This window comes from Notothenia rossii (assembly GCF_949606895.1).
Source record: "Notothenia rossii genome assembly, chromosome: 4".
NCBI classification, from domain to species: domain Eukaryota; kingdom Metazoa; phylum Chordata; class Actinopteri; order Perciformes; family Nototheniidae; genus Notothenia; species Notothenia rossii.
In genome coordinates, this window is record NC_136902.1 from 42063457 (window position 1) to 42090879 (window position 27423).

The following is a 27423-nucleotide window of genomic DNA, read 5'->3' on the forward strand; positions in this document are numbered from 1 at the left end:
GTAAAACGGACAGCACGTCAGTTTTGAGAAAGATGACACCGTGTTTATGCATTACATTCAAAATATCTTGAAGCCCTACAAAAAAAAAAAGGTACAAGTATATTGTGTTGAAAATATCGCAAAAAGTCGTAATATTGTATAATCTATTAGTTGCATGTTGTATTTTGCTAAAAATCACTATGTAGTTTTTCCAAAAATATAATGGAAAAAGGAGAGAAAGACAAAAACAAAATATCACAGTATGTTGAAAAAATATGAAAAAAGTAACATTGTGTTAAAATAACATGAAAGAAATCAAAGTAAAGCATCTAAAAAACATATATTTTAAAAAGTAATGTTAGTCAAGTCAAGTTATCAAGACTGCATTGTTTCATCGAAACAGTGTTATATGAAGTACTTTGTAAGGAATTTGGTTTCTTTTTAATGGCCTAGGCGGATTTTGGCTTTTTTCTCTTGCCAAGATACTTTTAGACACACTTTGAGGTATGCAAAACCTTAAAACTAGAACACTGATGGCTGGCTTACGCTGCAAACTTCATCACCTTTTAACAAGAGAGTAAGTATATAAAACGTTATTTTGTATATTTTACACATCAGCAGAAACAGAGAGATGGCAGTAAGGGGGGAGACAGTCTCCCCCACCTTTACAAACACTGTGTTTTAAAGAGAACAAATACAAGTGTAAGGTAACTGTTCTTAAATTCCATCCCCCCTCTGTCTAGTGATAAGATGGCAGGAAGGGGGGGGGGGGGAAGACGGGGCAGGGCCAGGCTCACACAGTCACACACACACACACACACACACACACACACACACACACACACACACACACACACACACACACACACACACACACACACACACACACACACACACACACACACACACACACACACACACACACACACACACACACACACACACACACACACACACACACACACACACACACCTTCACAGACACTGTGTGAGACTCCATCCCATCCACTAAAGTACTTCAACATTAGTTAACAGTCTCCCCAAAACTTAAAAACCATTATGAATCATAGTGCTAATACACAATCAATACAATATATACACAGAGGTTGTTTAACACACAACATACAACATTTAATAATTATATGAAGTTTTTCAGGATCAGATCCAGGTCAGGAAAACACAGAGAAGAAATGCCAGGGTGGTTCATCATCACCTTTCTCTTGCTGTAGAAACTAGATATCCGTATAAACCCTTAGCCAGGTCAATGTCTCAAAAAAATTACAACCATCAGTCTAATCCTTGCAATGTAGACAGAGACTTCCTCACAGCTAGTAAACAAATTAACACAAATCATATTAAAACCTTAATCTAATTTAGATAGGACAATAAAGTTTGTATGGTGACTTTAGTATAGTAGAGAGGGGCAGCATTTGCCTGCATTACCGCAGAAGGAAGGAGTCTTTGAGACGAGAGTAGATGTTAGCTTAGATTCCCGTTAGAAAGGGGCTGTCTGATGAAGAAGGAAAGTGGTAACATACATCAATACTATTTTTTATTATTATGTTTATGGTGGGCTTTTCTTTAGGGGCTAAAATAAGATTTGATGTAGCACCGGTCCACAGGGGTTAGGGGAGACCGTCACACACACACACACACACACACACACACACACACACACACACACACACACACACACACACACACACACATACACACACACACACACACACACACACACACACACACACACACACACACACACACACACACACACACACACACACACACACACACACACACACACACACACACACACACACACACACACACACGCTAAAACAATGTCGGACACCGTAATCTTCTCTGGTCCCCTCCCCAATCTGATCAATGATGACATGTATAGCCACATGTCATCATTTCAGCGCTGGTTGTCTTGGTGGTGCCCAGAAAACAATGTGGGCTTCGTGAATAATTGGACAGCCTTCTGGGGAAAACCTGGTCTGATTAAGAGAGACGGCATTCATCCTACTTTGGAAGGTGCAAATCTCATTTCGGCAAACATTTCAGGGCTCTGTGGACTTAATCCATGACAAACTGGAGTTGAGACCAGGAGGCAGAGTCGCAGTCTTACACGCTTCTCTGCGCTCTCTCCTAGGCAGTCATCCATAGGAATCCCGAACCCAATAAAATACCCAATATTAACGGTGTGTGTGTCTGCCCAAGGACAATTTAAGGTAAAACCTAATAGAGGTGTCATACATAATAACCTAATAAAAGTAAATGTAACAACTACTACAGTGCAACAAAACAGGAAGATTAAATGTGGTCTCTTAAACATAAGATCTCTAGCATCTAAAGCAATACTGGTAAATGATTTAATATCAGATTATAATATTGATATATGCTGTCTCACTGAAACTTGGTTGAGACATGAAGAATATGTCAGCATAAATGAGGCCACTCCACCCAGCCATATCAATACTCATATTGCCCGAGGCACGGGCCGAGGAGGTGGAGTTGCAGCAATCTTTGACTCAAGTTTACTTATCAATACTAAACAAAAATTAAATTATACCTCCTTTGAAAGCCTCATTTTCAGTCTTACGCATCCGACCTGGAAAACTTTGCAGCCAATCTTATTTGTTACAGTGTACCGTGCACCAGGTCCTTATTCAGAATTCTTATCAGAATTCTCTGAGTTTTTATCAGCTTTGGTTCTTAAAACAGATAAAGTAATTATCGTAGGTGACTTTAATATTCATGTTGACGATGATAAATATAGCCTTACTGTTGTATTTAACTCTATATTAGATTCTGTTGGTTTCTGTCAGAGTGTAAATAAACCAACCCACTGCTATAATCACACTCTTGACCTTGTTCTGACTTATGGTATTGAAACTGAGCAACTATTAGTCGAACCGCATAATCCTGCTTTATCCGACCATTTCTTAGTAACTTTTGAAGTAGTGTTACTAGACTACAAAGCATTAGCCAAAAGCTCCTGCAGCAGAAACCTATCTGTTAGTGCTATAGCCAAATTTAAGGAAGAGATTCCACCAATACTTAACTCGATAGCATATCTGCATGTAGGGGAGGAAACTTATACAAAATGTACACCACCCCAAATTGATCATGTTGTTGATAGTGCTACAGATGCGCTGCGAATAAAATTAGACTCTGTTGCTCCTTTGAAAAAGAAGAAAATAAAACAACATAGATTAGCTCCATGGCATAATGCCGAAACCCGCAAAATAAAGCAAAAGTCGAGACAACTTGAAAGGATATGGCGTTCCACTAAACTTGAAGAATCTCGTTTAATTTGGCATATTACACTCAATGAATATAAGAAAGCACTGCGTAAAGCGAGAGCAGCCTACTACTCTTCATTAATAGATGAGAATAAGAATAATGCAAGATTTCTTTTCAGCACTGTAGCCAGGCTGACAGAGAGCCACAGCTCGACTGAGCCTTCTATTCCCATAGCACTCAGTAGTAATGATTTTATGTGCTTTTTTAACGATAAAATTGTTACTCTTAGAAACAAAATCAATGACCTCTTGCCTTTAACCAGTATAGTGTGTAGTGGCAATTTCTTATGTTACTTTATATGGTAAAGCCAAATGATTATATTATGCTTAGAAATTGTATTGGAGCAACTCAACCTGTTGAACCACAAGGGAGCATCCCGCCAAGGTCGCCAAGGTCGTACCTGAAGAATGCGGTCCTCCCTATGGGAGGATTGTAAGATAACAGTTTTCTGTCAAAGTCCTTAACTTTATTACCTCCTGCACAGCATCAGTCCTCTATAAAACACACACACACATTATACCCTGTGTGCACTCCTGCAGACTACTCTATACTCTGTGAGACATGTACCTTTGAAGCGCTTCAAATAAAGAACCAACGAAAGACAACGCTGCCTGCTTTCACCAGTTTATTATTGATTACTCTCATTGTACATCTTTACAGTATTGAAGAGTTTAAAATATCCACGACAAATTGGTGTCAGAAGAGTGGGATCTCTGAAAGCTCCGTCGGGGACACCCAGGGACGCTGGTGGTCGCTCCGGGATCCTCGGATTCTCCTCTACCTCGACAGAAAGTGTTACGGGACGAGAGGACCAGCGCCTGAGTGAAACTGATTGACTTCACGAGATCCAACGAACTCAATTCCTCTAAAATATCTGGTGAGATGTACAATTTCTAATTGTTTAAAAGTAAAACGTAATTCACCTCCATGACATTTATTAAGCGGGTTGCTCAAAAGTAGGATATTTGGTATATCCGTAGGATATTTGGTATATCCGTCGTAAAAGGTTTTACGATCAGTTTTTGTGTGATTTGTACTGAGGAACAAATATCACATCACCGACGGGTGAAAAATAGTGTTTTGGTAACACGGGGTGTTTTGGTAACACTTAAAGACTTTCTCCATGGGGACAAAGCAAAGTAAGGGGGCAGAGCCTCCTGAGGGCCCAATTGTAGATGTCATGCGAGCAAAATATGGTGAAAGCAGTCTGTCTAAATTAAATATATGGACGGAAATGTTCGGATTTCCGAAGGGAGGATCTTTGAGTAAATTAAAAATCAAAGACCTAAAGGACAAATTACAAGAGTGTGAAGATGGAATGAGAAAGAAGAGTACAATTAAAGTAAAAGAGTTGGAAAACATAGAAAGTCACAGAAAGTGGTTAAAATACTGGGAGGGTGAAGCAGAATGCCGTGAAAGGAGGCAGTTGGCCTCGGCAATAAAGAAAATAAAGGTGGATGATGAAAGTGAAGAAAAAAGGGAAAATAAATGTTGTCCGAAGTCACACAAGCCATTCCACCAGACATCCACTTCTCTGTATCCGTCTCTTACAGGTACGAGGGACCCTCTCCTCGACCACGGATTTCCGTTCCACCCTCAGGCCCATCCACCTCCCCCGTCGTATCGAGACCCAAACCATCTGGACGCCGGTGCCATGGGTGGGGATCCAGCAGAGGCAGTTCCACCTGTTCGGGCATCTCCATCTACACCAACCCCAAGGAGACGGCCGTGGCAGGGGGGGCCAAAGAGGCAGGGGAGGTATCCGAGGCCGTGGAGGTTTCAGAGGAAAAGGCAGAGGACGAGGAGGCAACTACACTGGCAATAATGGTGCTTGTTTCCACCGCGGTGAAATGGGTCACTTTATCGCTGAATGTCCGAAGAACACCCAAAAGAAAGACACTCAATCTGCTCAAAACAATGACAATTCTTCAAACTGACATCGTCTGCGGGAGGAGGTGGAGGAAGAGGAGGGAATTCGGTCGAGCGAGACGGGACCTCTGCCTGCAGCATCAAAACAGGGAAGTGCCACACACACACACATTAAGCAAGCTATTGATACATTAGAAAAATTTGAAAACATGCCTGTGGTTAAAGAGGGTACATATTTGAAATATGACACTGAAACAGCATTTAAGAAATTTCCCACACTAACTCTGGCTATCATGGGTGTTGATGTTACATTTTTGGTTGATTCTGGGGCTACACATTCTGTGGTAAAACTGGCAGATTTGCCAAATTGTAAATTTAGTGGTAGATTTATCCACTCAATAGGAGCTGCTGGTGTGACTGTAAAGGAGAAGTTTTCTGTACCAATTCAGTGTAGAGATAACGGTGATGCCAGCCATCCATTTCCCACATCAGTAAAACACAGTTTTCTTCTGTCATTTGTCTGCCCTATAAACTTATTGGGCAGAGATCTGATCCTCCGGTTTGGCCTTGATCTCATTTCTACAAATGAGGGTCTAAAGGTCAGACGACCATCTCCTATGATGGTCCAAAAACTCGCATTTGACGAAGAATTGTTGTATGTGAATCAATGGCTGGCAACATTTCCTGATTCTCAGAAACTGTTGCGTTTGGCCCGTCAGCGTGTCTCCTCACTGGCTGTGTTTATGGAAGCTCCTCATTTGCATTGCACTGCTAGTGTTTCTGATGATAAATGCAAATACTATGATGAACAGTTTCTGTTGGAATGTGTGAATGATGAAATCATGCTTAAAACGATGTATTGGAGCTCGCTGCGCAGCGCTATTTCTGTCACACTCACACCCGCACAACACCAGCTGTATCAAATCCCAGGGGCGGTCCCACACATTTCACTAGCAAGGGGCCCCACTGATAAATGGAGGGATTTGGGTCCATTCGTTAAAGATTGGGAATCTATTACTGATTGGACAGCCACACACACACCTCAGATCATGTACTCTATGTCACATGATGTGTTTAAGTACGATGTCAACTGTAATGTACACGCGCTGCGTACTCTGGCTCTGATTGGGGATGATTCTGTTAACCCTGTGCCAGGCCCAGGGGAGCCTGTGTTTTCAGGTTACTCTCATATTTCTGAGCTTCCTGCCGCGCTAAAAGATGTGCCTCCGACACTCTGGGCAGCTCACAAATATGATGTTGGTCTAATCCGTTCTGCCGAACCTATTGTTATCACCCCAAAGTCTACCTACCGCCCAAACCAACCCCAGTACCCATTAAAGCGTGAAGCTGTTGATGGCATCCGGCCAGTTTTTACCTCTCTGCTTAAACAAGGGGTCATTGTTCCATGTAATGATTCTCCGGTACGTACTCCAGTGTTTCCTGTTAAAAAGATCCGGGACAAACCTACTGACGAATGGAGATTTGTGCAGGATTTATGAGCTGTAAATGAAGCCGTACATGCACGTGCGCCGCTCGTTCCAAATCCTTATCTCATTCTCTCTCAGGTTCCAGCCTCTGCAGCCTTTTTCACTGTTGTAGACCTCTCAAATGCATTTTTCAGTGTCCCTGTACACAAAGACAGTCAATTTTGGTTCGCATTTGAATATGAGGGTAAGCCATACACATTCACACGTTTGTGTCAAGGCTACTGCGAATCTCCCACTGTGTACAACCAAGCATTGTGTACAAGTTTGGCCTCTCTACAAGTTTCCAAAGGCACCGCTCTCATACAATATGTTGATGACCTCATGATTTGCGCACCCACAGCAGAACAGTGTGAAGCTGATACCATCTCCTTGTTACAACACCTCGCAGCTGAGGGCCACAAGGCCAGTTTGTCTAAACTTCAGTATGTGCAAAAGACAGTTACATTTCTGGGTCACATCATTTCAGGAGAGGGAAAAACACTTTCAGATAAGCGTATTGCATCATTGGCTGCTCTGCCAAAACCTGTCACTAAGCGACAGATGATGTCATTTTTGGGTATGTGTTCATACTGCAGGTCATTCATTCCTAACTATTCTCCGCTCGAACAGCCACTCCGTACAATCACGCATGTCACCGGTTTGAAACCTGCGGATCGCCTTATATGGACGCCGGAAGCCGACGAAGCCTTCATTAACATGAAGCTGGCTCTCCAATCCCCGCCGACGCTAGGTCTGCCTGATCCTACCAAGCCTTTTACACAGGCAGTAGATGAACGCGATGGGTGTATGACCTCAGTTCTCCTTCAAGATCATGGGGGAAAACAGAGGCCTGTTGCCTATTTTTCCTCCAAGCTGGACACTGTAGCTGCTGGCCTGCCTAAATGTCTCCGTGCAGTTGCTGCAGCTGAAAAAGCTCTCAACTCCTCACGTGACATTGTAGGTTATGCACCTTTAACACTGTTGGTTCCACATGCTGTTTCTCTCATCCTCTGTGAACAGAGAACATCACACCTCTCTGCTGCACGTTATCTTAGGTATCACACATGCCTGCTAGACATGCCTAATGTTGAAGTCAAACGCTGTACCACTCTGAACCCAGCATCTCTTATGCCTCTCCCAGAAGACGGTGACGAACACGACTGTGTTGCCGAGCTTCTTATTGTATGTACTCCCAGACCTGACTTAAAAGATGTACCCCTGACCAACCCTGACCTTGTTTTATATGTTGATGGGTCCGCCTCTCGCGACCCTGTGGGCACTAATCGGGTGGGTTTCTCTGTTGTTTCAGATTCTGCTGTCCTCTGTTCCGGACCGCTCCCATGCCACCTCTCAGCACAAGCAGCAGAGCTCATAGCACTGACTGAGGCCTGCACTTTGGCAAAAGGCAAATCTGTAACTATCTACACTGACTCACGTTATGCCTTCGGGGTAGTACACGATTTTGGGGCTATCTGGAAGTGTAGACAATTCCTGAAATCTGACGGTAAGCCAGTGCTTAACCATGTCCTAGTTGCAGGCTTATTGGACGCCATTCTGCTCCCGTCTGAGGTCGCAGTATGTAAATGTGCTGCACACACCAGCAACACCGACCCCGTTTCATTAGGAAATGCTGCTGCTGACTCAGCTGCAAAGGCAGCCGCCCTGATTCCTCTCGCACCACACGCACACTCGTTTGTTAACATCCCTGTTTCCTCCATCACTGACAATATGTCATCACTAACTGCCATGCAGCAGTTAGCTCCACCAACAGAAAAAGCACAGTGGAAAACTGCTGGTGCTACCTTTGACCCCACCTCCAGCATTTGGGTTGGTCCAAATTCCAATCCATGTCTCCCGAGGCATTTTTTCTCACATTTTGCTAAATTGACACATGGGTTGGATCATGTGTCAAAAGGGGGGATGTTAGAGGCTATCAATCAACATTGGTTCACAAGGGGATTCACAGTAACAGCTCAAAAGCATTGTGAAGCATGCTTAATTTGCATTACGCAAAATTCTGGTAGACCGGTAAAGGTTACAGGAACAGGTGCACACCCACCCCCAACTAGACCATTTGAGCACCTAATGCTGGATTTCATCGAACTTAGTCCATCCGAGGGTAAGAAACACTGTCTTGTAATGGTTGACATGTGGTCCAAATGGGTTGAAGCATTTCCGGTAAACGCACAGACAGCAAATGCTGTGGCTAAAGCTTTACTAAGGGAAATTATTCCTAGATGGGGGATACCAAGCAAGATCTCTAGCGACAATGGTTCACATTTTGCTAATGAGGCCATTGCACAGATAGGAGAATACCTTGGCATGGACATCAGAAAGCATTGTGCTTACCATCCACAGAGTGGTGGTGCGGTGGAAAGAGAGAACGGTACAATCAAAAACAAGCTAGCAAAATGCTGCGCAGACACAGGTTTATCCTGGACACAAGCCCTGCCCATTGTGCTGATGTACATGAGGATGCGGAAACGAACACGGAGTCAACTCAGCCCGTTTGAGATCCTTTTTGCAGCTCCTCCACAGATTGGGATCAAGGCTCCAGGATGTCCTCTCCCCTCCACAACTTTGTGTGAGGATGCTATGTTGTCATATTGTGTTAACCTGTCATCCAATTTAGCAGATATCAGACGCCAGGTAGCGGCAGCTCTACCTACCCCTGCTACTGGTCCACTCCACCGTATCCAACCAGGCGACTTCGTGCTGGTCAAGGACTTCCGGAGAAAGAGCTGGAGATCCAGCCATTGGCAAGGTCCCTACCAGGTGCTTCTCGTCACCCAGACAGCGGTCAAGGTCGCCGAGAGAGCCACGTGGGTCCACGCCAGCCACTGCAAAGCTGTCATCTCCGCCCCACTCTAGCCGGTCCAGTAGAAACAGACGACGACAAGTGACGTGCCAAGTCACCACCAGCACCACACACGCAGCACATACACCCTAGTACCACACACAAGACTCATGGGCGACGGCCAGCTGTGCTTTTTCATATGCCTCTGGTTCCTCGCCTGTGCCGTCATGGTGTGGGGTTTAATTGACATGGTCATGAAGGCACGGGCTCAGTCAGACTAGACACATCCACGAAGCAGACGACGACACCAACATAAACTGTTTGCCGGATCGCTGGCGAGTGATTGAAGATGGAACCCCTCGGACAAGAATTGGCTAACGCCCACCTGGAAAGACGACAACGCAACCGTGAGCAATGCAGAAACTGTTGGAGGGTCTGGACACTAGTAGAGTGGATCCTTTGCATATTCCTTATGGGTTTTGTGTTTGCCATAATCCTATACTTCATGTATCCATGGTTAGTACACAACCCTCTAATCAAAGTCAAAGTAGCAAAAAGGTACGTTGGGGAATCCGGGAGAACCGTATGGTCAAAGGGGCTTATCAAAGCAGGGATTGGTAACATTACTCTGGGAGAAGGGGAAGATAGCACAGTGCAGTTAGACCCGTGTAACTACTTCCCTTGCCCCGACCCTATGAAGCTGGGGCGGGCAGACGTTTACATCTGCTATGTAATAGATGGCACTTACACTAGTACCCACTGTTCCGGAGGATGGGCTTTGGTTTTATGGACCACCTCACGCAAGGACTGGGGTTATACCTTATGGGCCGACAAAACAAAAATCAAAAGGAGACTATCTATCTCTAAAGTCAACTCATCAAGTCCCGCCGTCCTACTACAACTACAGGAGGCCAAAATATCAGACAGGGGCTATTACGTTGTTTGCGCGTATGTATCTGGCAAAGACCCATGTGGCGCGTTTTATATAGACATCACCCCCAAAAACGACACCCCTAAAGCCAAACCTCTAACACAACTTCTAACATCAATAGGTACATCAACCGTTCTGAAACATGACCCTTCCGTAGGTAACAGCATTGACGACTTAAAAGACGACGTTTGGAAAACTAGTAATAGACTAGACGGTAACGTATGGTGGCAAACTCTAAGGTCATTTCTGCAGGCCGCAGGGCAAAACGGTTCATGTTATGCATGCACCCTTTTCCCCCAGGACTCATCAATGGCATTACCTGTTCGCCCACGACCTCTAAACAACACAGAATAGCTGTGTGCCTTTATGGCCCTGACCGGGTCTACCAGAGGGTTGAATAAATGGTATTTTGCAAACGCCTCTCTTCCAGCACCATGTGAGCACATGGCGAACGCCACACTGCGCGCAATAAACTCCACCGAGATGATGACTAACTCCTTCGAATTGTACGACCCGGTGGCACGCGTTCACCCCAGCCGTCTAGAAAACGTTACCCATAGTCTCTGCATTAGTAGAAGGAAAAACCGCATAGGCTTACACCTTGGCACAACCACGGGTTGTACTCGTATCATAAAAAACACATGCGGCGCTGAAAAATTCAATCTCAAAGACTGTCTAGTGAAAGGATTTCCCAATAGAATCAATTCGTCCAAAGCATTCCCTAATGTCACGCATACCTCTCTTCTCCTAGCATGGCCTACCGATGCTGGGGCAGGGGCTCCGCAAGACTATGTGTGGCTGTGCGGAAACAAGTTGTATCAAGTCTTAGCACCCTTTTGGACGGGCACGTGCACCTTAGTGGATTTGACTCCAGCAATCACCGTTCTCGACTCATTGATGCATACCACACACCACTATCCAGAATTCAGACATCCCGACCACCATAGGGCTAAGAGGGCTTCAATGACATCTCACGGCGAGAAGGGTTTCAGCGGGGCGTTCCCCTGGTGGGGCTCCGTGAATAACGCTCATAATATAGACAAAATACACACACAATTGGAAAACCTCACTTTCGAAGTTACTCAAGGTTTTCAGGCGCTGAATCCGTTTATGGTAGCAACTAGAAATATGCTAATGCAACACCAATTTGCTCTAGATATCCTGTTTGCCTCAAGGGGGGGGGCCTATGTCACCTTATTGGAGACTCTTGTTGCACATACATTCCAGACATATCAGAGAACATGACTCGCACCATACAACACCTTAACGCACTTCTGGCAGACATGAAGGCTGACGACGTGGACTACGACCCTATAGGCTGGGACTGGTGGTCCTGGCTCACATCGGGAGGGTGGGAAGGTTGGCTGGCCAGAATAGTCACGCCACTCCTCACCATCATAGCTTTGCTCCTCTATTGTACATGCTGTGTAGTCCCCTCATGAAGAAATGTTTTTCTAGTATGATCTCCTCTGCATTTGTACAATACACCGCTCTACCTCAAACCATTGACAAAGTTACGACCAACCCAGATTCAGCCCCCACTGATTCCGACACTGAAGAGTCAGACACTGAACTGTAAAATTGTGTGTAAAATTGCCATTCCCTCTTTTCAGTATTCTTTTGCTTTCTACATACGGAGTCTGTCCTCCACAAAAACAGCCACTTTCCATGATATGTTTATGATGTGTTTACTTAAACCAGCGATGGAATGTATTCATTGATGTGTTATATCAGTCTATCCTGTCATTTGTTTTATTTTCTTGATTGATCAAATATGATCAAAAGGGGGGGAATGTAGTGGCAATTTCTTATGTTACTTTATATGGTAAAGCCAAATGATTATGTTATGCTTAGAAATTGTATTGGAGCAACTCAACCTGTTGAACCACAAGGGAGCATCCCGCCAAGGTCGCCAAGGTCGTACCTGAAGAATGCGGTCCTCCCTATGGGAGGATTGTAAGATAACAGTTTTCTGTCAAAGTCCTTAACTTTATTACCTCCTGCACAGCATCAGTCCTCTATAAAACACACACACACATTATACCATGTGTGCACTCCTGCAGACTACTCTATACTCTGTGAGACATGTACCTTTGAAGCGCTTCAAATAAAGAACCAACGAAAGACAACGCTGCCTGCTTTCACCAGTTTATTATTGATTACTCTCATTGTACATCTTTACAGTATTGAAGAGTTTAAAATATCCACGACAAGTGTTATCAACAGCTCCCGGAAACGTAAGTTCTAATATTACACTAGATAGTAAACTAGAATGCTTTTCAGCCATAAACCTTGAACAATTAAATTCAATGATTCTCTCTTCTAAACCATCAACGTGTATCTTAGACCCGATTCCAACTAAGCTGTTAAAATAAGTTTTTCCATTAATTAGCACTTCTTTATTAAATATTATGAATATGTCTTTATTATCAGGCTATGTTCCACAATCATTCAAAGTAGCAGTGATAAAATCGCTTCTTAAAAAGCACAACCTCGATCCAGAGGTTTTAGCCTACTATAGACCTATTTCTAATCTTCCGTTCCTCTCAAAGATTCTTGAGAAAGCAGTCGCAAAACAGCTGTGTGATTACTTAAAAAACTATGATTTATTTGAAGATGTTCAGTCTGGCTTTAGAACACAACATAGCACAGAGACAGCTCTGGTTAAAGTCACAAATGACATTCTAATAGCATCTGACAAGGGACTTGTCTCTATTCTTGTCTTGCTCGATCTTAGTGCTGCATTTGATACTATCGACCATGATATCCTATTGCAAAGACTAGAGCACTTAGTTGGCATACAGGGAACTGCATTAGGCTGGTTTAGGTCCTATCTATCTGAACGCTCTCAGTTTGTACGTGTCAACGATGAATCTTCCATGCAAACCAAAGTTAGCCATGGAGTGCCACAGGGCTCAGTGCTTGGACCTATTTTGTTCACCCTATATATGCTTCCGTTAGGCAATATTATAAGGAATCATTCTGTAAACTTTCATTGTTATGCGGATGATACTCAACTATATCTATCAATCAAGCCTGATGAAATTAATCATCTAAATAAAATTCAAGACTGCCTCAAGGACTTAAAAACGTGGATGACCTTAAATTTTCTGATGTTAAACACGACCAAAACTGAAGTTATTGTACTTGGCCCGAAGAATCTACGAAACAAATTATCTAAAGATATATTAACCATGGATGGCATTCATTTGGCCTCCAGTGAGACTGTAAGGAATCTTGGTGTTATATTTGATCAGGATTTATCCTTTAACGCCCACATAAAATCAATTTCAAGGACCGCCTACTTCCATCTACGTAACATTGCAAAAATCAGGCATATCTTGCCTCAAAACGATGCAGAGAAACTAGTCCATGCATTTGTTACTTCAAGGCTGGATTATTGTAACTCCTTATTATCAGGGTGTACCAAGAAGTCAGTCAAGTCGCTTCAGCTGATTCAAAATGCTGCAGCTCGTGTACTAACCAGAGTTAGGAAAAGGGACCACATTACTCCTGTTCTGGCTGCCTTACACTGGCTCCCTATAGAACACAGGATAGAATTTAAAATTCTTCTTCTCGCCTACAAAGCCCTTAATGGGCAGGCGCCATCTTACCTTAAAGAACTCATTATACCCTATTGTCCTACTAGGGCATTGCGTTCCAAGAATGCAGGGTTGTTGGTTGTTCCTAGAGTCTCTAAAAGTACAATGGGAGCCAGAGCCTTTTCTTATCAAGCTCCACTTTTGTGGAATCAGCTTCCAGTTTGTGTTCGGACGGCAGACACCCTATCCGTTTTTAAGAGTGCGCTTAAGACCTTCCTTTTTGATAAAGCTTATAGTTAGGGCTGATTAGATTCAGCGCCTAGTTTTGCTGATATAGGCTTAGTTTGTCGGGGGACATCTTACTTCTTCCTTCTCTCTGTCTATACCTGTGTACTCTCATGTTCCGATTAACCCAGCTTCCCCAAATTTCTTTCTTTTTGGTGTCTATATACGCCGGGATCCGGAGTCATGGATGATCCTGCGGTCCTGTGTCATGGATTGCGAGTCCTGGATCTTGAGTCGTGGCTGTGGTCCTGGATCATAAGTCCTGGATGGATATACTCATGGATTCATCTTCTTATTATACACACATGCATTTCCAAACATTTGGACTACCTATGTTGCAAATGTATTATCTTTTCAATTTACACACGGCATCTATTGCACGTCTGTCCGTCCTGGGAGAGGGATCCCTCCTCTGTTGCTCTCCCTGAGGTTTCTCCCATTTTTTCCTTTAAACTGTGGGTTTTCTCTGGAAGTTTTTCCTTGTACGATGTGAGGGTCTAAGGACAGAGGGTGTCGTATTGTCATACTGATATTCTGTACAAACTGTGAAGTCCACTGAGACAAATGTAACATTTGTGATATTGGGCTATATAAATAAACATTGATTGATTGATTGACACACACACACACACACACACACACACACACACACACACACACACACACACACACACACACACACACACACACACACACACACACACACACACACACACACACACACACACACACACACACACACACACACACACACACACACACACACACACACACACACACACACACACACACACACACACACCACACACACACTTGGAGGTGGGCCCACCTGTCACTTTTTATGCATACTAATGTGATTGAAACAGCAGTTCATTATACACCATAAGGCGCAACAGTGGGGGCTTTTCACACCTGTGAATACACATCACCCCCTCCTATCGACGGATCTCACAGCTACTTGGGATATCACACCTACTTGGGATATCACACCTCAAACAAAGGGAGGCGGGACTTAGCTCATTTGCACTATTAGGGGAGGTGTGACCTGTCACTTTTTTATGCATACTAATGAGACGAAAGCGGGATGAATATTACTACTATCTCCAAATCGATATAACCGGCCTGCACTTGCCTATCCCACATGCTCCACTGAGATCCAACATCTCGTTTCAGGGGGCCTGTGGAACTGCCAGTCAGCTGTTCCTAAGGCTGACTTCATTTCTGGCTACGCTTCCCTGCAGTCTCTGGATTTCCTTGCTCTCACGGAGACCTGGATCACTCCATCCAACACATCCACCCCAGCAGCTCTCTCCACAGCATATTCCTTCTCCCATACACCCAGACCCACTGGCAGAGGAGGTGGCACTGATCTCCTGCTCTCTCCCAACTGGAGCTTTTCCCTCTTCAAACTACCTAACTTCACTCCTTCCACCTTTGAATTCCATGCCGTCACAGTAACCCATCCTATACAATTAACCGTTGTTGTTCTCTACCATCTACCAGGCGCCTTGGGGGACTTCTTGGAGGAATTAGATCATCTCCTCTCACACATCCCTGAAACTGGCCCTCCCGCTGTACTTCTCGGAGACTTCAACCTCCAGACAGGGAAGATAGACAAACTAACATCTCTGTTAAACACCTTTGCTTTCTCACTGTCTCCATCCCCACCAACTCATAACGCTGGCAATGTCCTTGATCTCATATTCTCAAGGAACTGCACTACTTCTAATCTCTCTGTAAACCCGCTCCACACATCCGATCACTTCTTCATTTCATTCTCTCTACCCCTTTCCAAACATAACAAACTAATCTCTTCTAATTCTGTACCTGTCCGCCGTAACCTTCGTTCCCTCTCCCCCTCTACCTTTGCCTCATCGGTGCTCTCAGCCCTCCCTTCCTCTGACTCGTTCCAACTCCTGCCTCCAAACTCTGCTGCAGAAACCCTCCTCTCTACTCTCTCATCCTCTCTGGACTCTCTCTGTCCTCTCACATCTCGGCAGGCTCGTCAGTCCCCTCCTGCTCCCTGGCTAAATGACGCACTGTGTGCTAATAGAACCATCCTTAGGGCAGCAGAGCGGAAATGGTGGAAATCCAAACACCATGACGACCTCCTAACCTATCAGGCTCTCCTCTCCTCTTTCTCTGCTTCCATCTCTCAGGCAAAAAGCACTTTCTTTCAAGATAAGATCCAATCTTCCTATTCCAATCCCCAAAAACTATTTTCTATCTTCTCCTCCCTCTTGGACCCCCCAAAGCCCCTCCCCGCTCCTCCCTTCTGTCAAGCGACTTTGTTAACCACTTTGAAAAAAAGGTTGATGATATTCGCTCTTCTTTTTCTGACTCACCTTTACTCACCGCTGGGTCACCAGACCCTCCTTTCACCCACACACTAACCTCCTTTTCCCCTCTCTCTCCAAGTGAGGTTCTTACCCTCGTTACCTCTGCCCGTCCTACCACCTGTCCTCTGGACCCTATCCCCTCAAACCTCCTTCAGACTATCGCTCCTGATATTCTGCCGTTTCTCACCCATTTCATCAACACTTCTCTAACTTCTGGTCACTTTCCAAACAGTCTCAAGGAGGCAAGAGTAAACCCTCTCCTAAAGAAACCCACTCTCAACCCATCTGATGTGATAAACTACAGGCCTGTCTCTCTCCTCCCGTTCCTGTCTAAAACACTTGAACGCGCTGTCTTTAAACAACTCTCCTGTTATCTCCATCAGAAAAACCTTCTGGATCCGCACCAGTCTGGTTTCAAGGCAGGTCACTCAACAGAAACTGCTCTCCTTGCTGTCTCTGAGGAACTGCACACTGCTAAAGCAACATCCCTCTCCTCTGTCATCATCCTTCTGGACCTGTCTGCTGCATTCGACACGGTGAACCATCAGATCCTCCTTTGCACTCTACAAGAACTTGGAGTTTCAGGCACTGCACTTTCCCTCCTCACCTCATACCTCAAAGACCGCACCTACAGGGTAACTTGGAGAGGGACCGAGTCCGACCCTTGTCAATTAACTACAGGGGTCCCTCAGGGCTCTGTTCTTGGTCCCCTCCTCTTCTCCTTGTACACAAACTCGCTCGGATCCGTCATTAGCCTGCATGGTTTTTCCTACCACTGCTACGTTGACGACACCCAACTAATTCTGTCCTTTCCCCGCTCAGAGACCCAAGTCGTCGCACGCATCTCTGCTTGCCTAGCAGACATCTCTCGGTGGATGTCTACTCATCACCTCAAGCTCAACCTTGTCAAGACTGAACTGCTTTTCCTTCCGGGAAAAGATTGTTCCACTCTTGACCTAACAATCAACATTGGCACCTCTGTTGTTTCCACGACTCAGACTGCAAGGAATCTGGGTGTGATCCTAGATAACAAACTGTCCTTCACTGCAAACATCGCTGCTACAACCCGCTGCTGCAGATACACGCTTTACAACATCAGGAGGATACGTCCCCAGCTGACCCAGAAATCAGCGCAGGTTCTGGTCCAGGCTCTCGTCCTCTCACGCCTAGACTACTGCAACTCCCTCCTGGCTGGTCTACCTGCATGTGCCATCCGACCTCTGCAGCTCATCCAGAATGCAGCGGCTCGTCTGGTCTTCAACCTTCCAAAATTCTCCCACACCACGCCGCTCCTCCGCTCCCTTCACTGGCTTCCGGTAACTGCTAGAATCCACTTCAAGACACTGGTACTTGCGTACCATGCTACGAATGGATCTGGCCCTTCCTACATCCAGGACATGTTTAAACCGTACACCCCAGCACGTGCACTCCGCTCTGCATCGGCCAAAAAGCTCGCTGCACCCGCACTGCGAGGGGGACCCAAGTTCCCATCAGCAAAAACACATGGGTTGGCTATCCTGGCTCCAAAATGGTGGAATGAGCTCCCCATTGAAATCAGGACAGCAGAAAGCTTACACATCTTCCGGCGCAGACTGAAAACTCATCTCTTTCGACTTCACTTCGAGCGATAGAATTACTAACAAAGCACTTATATACTAATAAAGGACTGGCTTATCTAAAGCCAGTTGAGTAGCACTTGAAATGTTTGGCTCTATGAAACCTGATGTACTTATATGATTCTGTTTTCTTCAAGGTTGTATCTTCCCGGTCGAATGTACTTATTGTAAGTCGCTTTGGATAAAAGCGTCAGCTAAATGTAATGTAATGTAATAATGTAATGTAATGTAATGTGTGTTGCATAAATGTGTGCAAGATGAGCTAGTTTAATTACTATAGCCAACTATTTTTCCATCCTTTTCCAAGCCCCTGCAATCACATAATAATCATGAAGGATAAATGACTGAAGGGGAAGAAATAGATTTTTAATTTGTTTTACTTTTCTCAACTTTATTAGGACCGTGACCAGAAATGGAAATAAATCTGAAACTTGATGGTGCCTTTTTGATAAGCGGTCACAACACATGTAGCCTACCTTTTGGCATAGCATATGTTTTTATGAAAAATTATTAGAAATAATAATCTCAATGGGATTTTCACCTGGTTAAATAAAGGCAACAAACAAACAAACAAATGTAGTGTATGTAATGTTATGTACTTTTTTTCTTCATTAATAGTAGTTGTAACATTTTATTCAAGCCTACTAAATCCTTGATTGATGAACACATGATGATGAAAACATGTATTAAGTCAATGAAAGCTTTTCCATTTGCCGTTATTAAACATTATGTGTCGTTCTGGGAGAATACAAAGCAGGAGATGAGCTCTACATGTCTGGAAGCAGAGAGTTATTTTTAATAATATGTGTGGTTTACAAATGTATTACATCAGTAAGCAGCAAAAAGAAAGTACAACCTACACTGTAAAAAAAAAAGTTTTTTTTACAGTTTTCCCCCAAAACCAACACACTCTCACTCCATAATCGTCCAGGAGCGACGCTTGGTCAGGGTCCCGTGGCGTGCAGTTGTGACGCTCCTAGGCTCCTTCAGCTTCATAAAGGGAGGCAAATAGCTTTCAACTGATTGCAATGTATTCCCATCTGTGGCGGGATTTGACGCTCATGGAAGCATGGCATTCGTTTGTGTCGGCTGCCCTTAAAGGCAATGTGAGCGTCTATTCCCATTGGATAACGGAGAATTGTACACCCGGAAGTAAGTATTCCCCTTACTGTTGATTGATTTTACAGTGATATCTGCACTACTCATCGACTAAAAAACACCAGATTGTCCTTGTTAATTACACAACATTGATTGGTTTAAATTGTGTGCAATGCTTTTGTATTTTTCCCCTTCGATTCGGAGAAACAAATATTTTTTCGGTGTAAAGGATGGCAGAAGACACTACACTATCCAGAATCCCCAGCTATCGTTTAGGACTACACCATGGCTGCAGTCGAATAGTCCATTTAGCTTAGGAACCTTCCTAACCGAATGAAATGACCCGGAAGTCCCTCAGTGGCAGCCATGATAAGTGCCATTCAAATTCTCTAGAATGATAGGAAAGGAGGTTTCAAACTTCCTTTATAACCTCCTTTAGCTTAGGAACCACTGGACCTCCCTAACCGAAAGGAGAGGAGAAAATGCTGCCCCACAATGCCTTGCAGCCGCAGCATTTGCCGTCACACAACAGTTGGCCGTTCACGGACAAAAACGATTATGACGGAGAAATTATATCATGAAAGTTACGGTGCTTATTAAGCATTTTAAAACGTATGTGGTAAGTTGCCAAAGTGCTTTTTCTTTTAACGTTCATCAGTATTATAATCAAAAAGAGAAATATGAACGTTAGTTTTTACTGAAATGATCAAATAAAGTCAACATTTTACTGAGCTGTGTGGGGTTTGTTCAACTTTTAAAAGATGTTTGAATGATGATAGCCTATAGGTGTTAAAGACTAACGTTTATAAGAAATACATTTGTATTGATTTTAAGATCTTTTCATAGTTCATACAATCATACGTATTGGGATCATTTGTATTAATGTGGACTGGAGGGAGAGGGTGTTGAGCATAAGTTTCAGTTTTTTATTTCAATTCCAACTTTGGTCATGAAGAATATGTTTCTCTGTTGTTCATAAAGCATAAAGGAACAGCATCAGAGCACGGTGCAGTCTCTAGATGAGTCTGTCGTTCTTATTATACATCCATGTTGTCGTCCGCTGTATAAAAAACTGTAGTTTCCATAGTTCCCCCACAGCAGCAGACGCACAAAATGACGTCCGCTGGCGTATCATAAACACGTCGGATAGTGAAAGTGCATTCGGATTCTCTAAAGTACCGCAGTCTCTTCTCCTAAATCATTTTGAATTCTCCTATCCACTATCCCTTAACCCCGTGACATTTCACTCAGAGGTCAAGGAATAGGAGATAGGGTTAGAACTTAGGAGCTGATTTTTAAACTATCCGAACGCAACCCATGTGCTCTGTTTGACAAGCCCCGTGATTAGTTCTCAAGCTCTGTGATTGGTTGACCTCTGCATTCCATTCATTCCAATGGCTGGCGTCTATGTCACGTGATCTTCAAATTTCTCCCTGCAGAACAAAAAAACATGGCCGAACTTCGTTTTTATCTCGGTGGAAAATGCCTATTTTAAAGTTACCCAGCTAGAAATGTTTGGTTCTAAAAACATTCTGAGAAGGTTACAGTCATTGTTCTAGGAAGGTTTTCAGCGGGAAGTTTTTGTTTGGTTCCCAGAACGTTCTTCTGAAAGGTAGGATAACGTTCTCTAAAAACATTCTTAAAATGTTTGGTGATAACATTGTTAGAACATTATGCCCTCCTATTCTTAAAACGTTTTCAGCGGGAAGTTTTTGTTTGGTTCCCAGAATGTTCTTCTGAAAGGTAGGATAACGCTCTCTAAAAACATTCTTAAAATGTTTGGTGATAACCTTCTTAAAATGTTTTTGAAAACATTGTTAGAACATTATGCCCTACTATTCTTAAAACGTTTTCAGCAGAAGCTTTTATTTTGGTTCCCAGAATGTTCTTCTGAAAGGTAGGATAATGTTCTCTAAAAACATTCTTAAAATGTTTTTGATAACATTGTTAGAACATTATGCCCTACTGTTCTTAAAACGTTTTCGCCAGAAGCTTTTATTTTGGTTCCCAGAACGTTCTTCTGAAAGGTAGGATAACGTTCTCTAAAAACATTCTTAAAATGTTTTTGATAACATTTTTAGAACATTATGCCCTACTGTTCTTAAAACATTTTCAGCTGCAAGTTAGATTTTTTATATTGCCAGAATGTTATTATTTTAGAGAAAGATAACATGGTTTATGTTAAAGAAATTATGCAAATGTTCTATGGTAACAATTGACTAAAATATGTTTACATTATTTGAACATAAAGACATAATATTCCTGTAATTGTTCAACTAAAAATTCCTGGGTAAGTGGACTGACCACTGTGGTCATAAGGATGATTATGATAGTTTACTTAACTATTGGAATTTGACTATTAAAATATGTAAAAGGATGATTCGGAATCAGCTGGTGAGCGTAACATTTGTTTATTAGAAAAGGGGAGCTGGGAGTGGAGGTTGGTTATGGTGGCAGTGGGAAACAGATGTTCCAGGGTGGGTAGAGAGGCCTGGCTGGTCTTGTGAGTGTGGAAGGCTTTGGATTCCTCCTGGGAGAGACACAAAAATCAGTGTGAGGCAAAAGCAGGCAAAGTTGTCAAAGAATATGCTGGTAAAAAGCTAGAGCAGCACGCAACAAACCGTTCACGGCAACAATCCGGCAGGGAATGAGTGCAGGCTTCAGGCTTTCATAGTGTGGCTGACGAGCAGGTTGCAGGTGTGGTTGATTGGAGATTGCTCCCAGCCATGTAGAGCAGACCAGCAGGCAGAGAGAGAGACACACAGTAGAAAGAAACACATACAAACGCTAACAGGGGTTTCAGGGACGGGCAGTGATAGTCGGTCCGTTCTTCTCATTTCAAACCTTTATTTAACGAGATTGGTCCCATTGAGATCATAGATTTCTTTTTCAAGGGAGACCTGCAGCATATAGGTTCCCCATGAAACATAAAACAATAAAGGACATTATACATTATATTTACAGGATACATTTACATAGTTATAGACATTTACAAGTGCCCATAGTATCAACAAGCATTTCCTTTAGCCTAGCTTTAAAAACATGCAGAGTAATGAGACTTCTATATGTCTGTCTTTGGTTTTCTAAGTGTTATTCGATCCATATGACAATAGAGATATGTGCATAAACAACAAAAACACTTGGGGTATAATGTTCGAACAATGTTATCACCAAACATTTTAAGAATGTTTTTAGAGAACGTTATCCTACCTTTCAGAAGTACATTCTAGGAACCAAAATAAAACTTTTTGATGAAACCATTCCTAGAACAATGAATGGTAACATTCTCAAAATGTTTTTAGAACCAACAATGTCTAGCTGGGAACTCAGACATGCCTACGCAAACATGCAATATCATGAATTACGTGCTTGTTTTTTTCTAAAAAGGAAAATGTGGTGACATCAGATTTCTTTTAAACATCCTTTTCAAACAAATGCAACAACTTTGTTTTTTAAAGCGCACTACAAATAAATCTGACGTTGACCATGACCCTGTTAATATTTCGCATCACATGAATATTTTATAAAAAAATAATAACCTCCTGAAAATATTATCCAAATGTTGCTTTCAAAATGTTCTTCTTTGCTTATCATGTAACATTGAGGGAATGTTCTATAAAAGAACACCTCTAATGCGTTACCCCAGGGGTCTGCAACCTTTTTGACCAAAAGAGCCATTTTGCTCCTTTTTCCAAAACATTTTTTTGTCTGGAGCCGCAAAGCATATTTCATAGCTTGATAGCTAATAAAGTTGTATTTATTGTTATACAGATGTAGCGATTCATTTCAGACAGTTTGAAACGCGAGGGCCGTGATTGGTACGTGATCTGCCCTCGCTCAAGGGAAAACCTCCAGCTTGACTTGAGACCGCCCCCGTGATAGATAAATGTAATTATAATGAAGCCAGCTGCAATGGATCATTGATCCACCAGGGGGTGAAGTGGGGTTCCACACTGGAGCTCATGTGAAATAAAGTGAGATACAGTATGCTGGATGTACAGCGGAACTTTGTTAAGATCCATATGTCACGGATATCATACTACTGTGCTAAATAAGAGACATGTAATCATTTACAAAACATCACCATCACCATTTATGTTCGCCGAATTGACATGAAATCACTGACACATATGAATATACTGTATTCAACTTCATTAAAACGTTATTAACGTGCCTAAACTCAGTAATTCACCAAAAATATGTATATTTTAATGGAGTTTCGTCGGTCGATCAGGATCCCAAAGTGTAGCGGAGGGATCCTCATCTGGATGAAGGGTGTTATTTTCCCCATAAGGAACAAGTCGCTGCAAATTATCCCGCTTATTACATGGCCACATTCTCAACAAAGTAACGACATGACTCCCAATATTAATTTAAATGCTTTTATGGATTTAGAAAATGTTTTTATTGATTTAAAAAATAGTTGTATGTATTGATTTAAATTGACATGCATCCGCTAAGAAAAATAGTCCGTTGTTACAGTTTTTTAAACAGTCTGAATGAAACGGCAGCTCTCAGCTTTGTATTTACACAACTAATGGCCCATCAACCACAGCTCTCTCCCCCCCTCCCCCCCTGATCTTTCTTCTCCAGCAGCTAAATTAACAGTAGGTTACTCTGAGTGACCATAGACTGTATGTGACAAGTTTACAGTTAGTGACGTAACAACACCCTAAAAGCTGGTGTGTTGAAAGCAATACGGGAGGTAAAAATAACTAGAATAATTGTGATTTATTTATTGTGGCTTTTATGTTTTTAGGTATAAAATGTTATGTAATTCAGGCTTATAGTTCACCCTTCTCTAAAAGCCTTCAACAATGACAATATTCATTGTAATTTAATAAATCCTTCCAACACACATTGTAAAAAATAGCCTACTGTAAGATAAGACATCATTTCAATATGTACATCTTCTGATGTAACAACAATAACATTATAAATAGTAACATAGCTGAACATGGTATTGCACATTTAGCTTTGAGTGTTACTGACCTGAGATGTTTTTATTACATGAATTAAGGTGACTGAGGCTTTTTAACATACAGGGATGCAAACTCATCAGGTATGAAAAAGGTGACAAGGATCCGAGCCCCCGGCTCCCCCACCCCACGGAATGACAGAAGATTTTAGCAGTCAGAACTAAAGCAGCAGTGTTAATAATAACAGAAACGCCAAAGAGTCACATCTAATAGAAATATATAAAAGCATTTATTTTAAATTGTGTAGCAGTCAGTTTATAATTTTGGCAGCACTGTTGAGCATTTTGAAAATGTATTTTCGTGCCTCTGTGCAAGGCTTAAGTCTTTTTATCTTTATAGCCACATGGTGTAAAGTAACTAAGTTCATAAACTCAACAAGTACTATACTTGGGCACAATTTTGAGATACTTGTACTTTATTTAAGTATTTCAATGTTTTGCTACTTTGTTCTTTTACTCCACTACAGTTCAGAGGTACATGGTGTACTTTGACTCCACTACATGTATTTAATACCTTTAGTTACTTCACAGATCTGGATTAATTAAGTGAAATATAATCAAGTGTTAAATCAGACTTTAGTTCCACCTGGAGTAAATCCACAAGCTACCCTGTAGTATACAAAGTCATTCAAACTAGCTGCACCTTTACCAGCTTTGAGAACACTTTCATGATCAATCATTATAAAACATATCATATATATTATTCTGAAATGGACCAATCTGCACAATGACTACTTTTACTGTCGCTACTTTCACTATATTTTGATGATAATACTTTTCTACTTTTACTTGAGGAACATTTTGAATGCAGGACTTTCACTGTAACAGAGTATTCCTACACTCTGGGACGATTACTTTTACTCAAGTACAAGATCTGAGTACTTCTACTTTTACTCAAGTACAATATATACTTATACCACCTCTGTTTATAGCCTATGAAAAAAACTATTAGAAATAGAAGGCTAAAGCTAACGTTAGCAGATAGTGACAATGTATGCTAGCTAGCTAGCTCAACGATTCCTTAAATAATATTGCCACAGAAAAACTTTTCAGTTCACATCACGCTCTGCCGCTCCGACAGGGAGCTCTGCTCTGAACACCTGAACGGCCCGTTCTAACAGCTGTTCATCAGCGGTCCAGTCTGTGCCACAGTGACTCCGGACGCACAGTTAATATTAACGAACGCACCCGTAGGTAATATAGCTGCTGAAGCTAGACCATCATCTCGGAGCAGCAGAGCCTTATCCATGAGCAGAGCCGACAGGCAGGAAGACTCGAGCACACAGCTCGTACTTCATTATAATATATAAAAAAAGAACACCATGCGTGTCATGATGGCACATAACAGCTCACGGCCGCAGATTACTCCGGGTCCCAGCCCCCCCCATACCCCAAAAATATTTGTATTGCAGATCTACATGAATCACACAAACGACTTATTTTGGATTCAAAACGGCGAATTTCGCCGAAAGGTGACAAGTTTGCATCACTGAACATAGACAGAGCACAACTGAAACATAACATCTGAGATGTAACAACATATTACACTTTTCGGGGATGCTTGGGATGTGAGGAGTGAGGGACACGGCTTAGAACGGGCGTGTCGCCTGGCAGGACAGGAGAGTGTGTGCACCAGTCTGCCTTGATCTATGAATTCATGTCCGTGACACTCACTGCTGCCCACAGCTGTTTTATAGAAGGAAATTCCTTCACTTCATGAAAGTGTTTTACCACACACACCTCTACACACACATGACGGGTGTTATTTTCCCCATAAGGAACAAGTCGCTGCAAATTATCCCGCTTATTACACGGCCACATTCTCAACAAAGTAACGACATGACTCCCAATATTAATTGAAATGCTTTTATGAATTTAGAAAATGTTTTTATTGATTTAAAAAATAGTTGTATGTATTGATTTAAAAAATAGTTGTATGTATTGATTTAAATTGACATGCATCCGCTAAGAAAAATAGTCCGTTGTTACAGTTTTTTAAACAGTCTGAATGAAACGGCAGCTCTCAGCTGTGTATTTACACAACTAATGGCCCATCAACCACAGCTCTCTCCCCCCCTCCCCCCTTGATCTTTCTTCTCCAGCAGCTAAATTAACGGTAGGTTACTCTGAGTGACAAGCTTACAGTTAGACACAACACTGTAATTGCAAGTGACCCTCAGTTTGTTGACTTTTATGTTCAACTGCTAAATTCGTTACTGATAAAAAAGGGCTACTGTACCTAATTACCTTAACACTAGAACCGCCAGAGGTTTTTGTATAGGCCTACCTAAACCCGTCAAATCCCGCTATTAGAATGCAATTTTTAACAACATAGGGTGCTACATAACACACTTTCAGGAAAAGTCACGGACTGGGAGACTTTAATATTTTATTGAAAAAAAAGTTACATTGCACACACACAACACACATCACACAAATTGACCCGATTGGCGGTTCTAGTGTTAAATAAACTCACTAATTAATGAAACCAGTTCAATACGCATTATTCTTATTCTTATCATTCTTTATGAGCGCAGAAATAGTCTTAAAATCAGATCTGTTTTTTAAATGAAATCTGACGGCAGGCAGTTAGCTCTGATCACCTATGATAAATGCGCCGCACCTAATCGCTGGCCATTCAGCCACAGACACTGTTCGAAATGGGGGGGAGCTAGGGGGAGCTTGGCTCCCCCGAAGAGGGAGGGAGCTCCCTTGATGGCTGACTTTGAGATAAATAGGGGGAGCCCAAAACAATCGTGCATATTTGTGTCACACAGATTATAAATGTTGAGTTTCTGTAAATAACAGTTCTTGAAATAAATAATAGTTATTGTTCATTACAGTTTCTGAATATTTGTTTTATATTTGTGAATATGTCTGGGTGTTGCCATCTGTACGTGGCGGCGCTGCATTCTTACTTACGTTGCTATGGTTATGGCGGTGATGCCGGCGCGGTATTTGAAATGTTCATATTGATATTTTTTTAACTCTGGCTGTGTAATAAAAAAATATGGCAAAACGAAAACAGCCAAGCATCACAGCTTTTGGATTCACAAGCAAAGAAGCGAAGGAGTCTAAAAATGACAACGTGAACGGAAAACAACTTTTAGTTGGCCGGCTGTAAGCGGCGTTAGGGTCGAGCTTGACAGCTCCACACCGAGGGAGAGGCCTGCCGATGCGGAGCCTAAAGAGGCTTCAACAACGGCCACATCCG

At 42.6% G+C, this 27423-nt stretch overlaps 1 long non-coding RNA gene across 1 annotated transcript; it reads left to right on the forward strand.

Moving 5' to 3' along the window:
- Positions 1–783: 783 nt before the first annotated feature.
- Positions 784–12079, forward strand: LOC307036562. The gene is made up of 2 exons (XR_013807383.1): positions 784–4165; positions 4842–12079. It is a non-coding gene; the product is annotated as an uncharacterized lncRNA (long non-coding RNA).
- The last annotated feature ends 15344 nt before the right edge of the window (positions 12080–27423 follow it).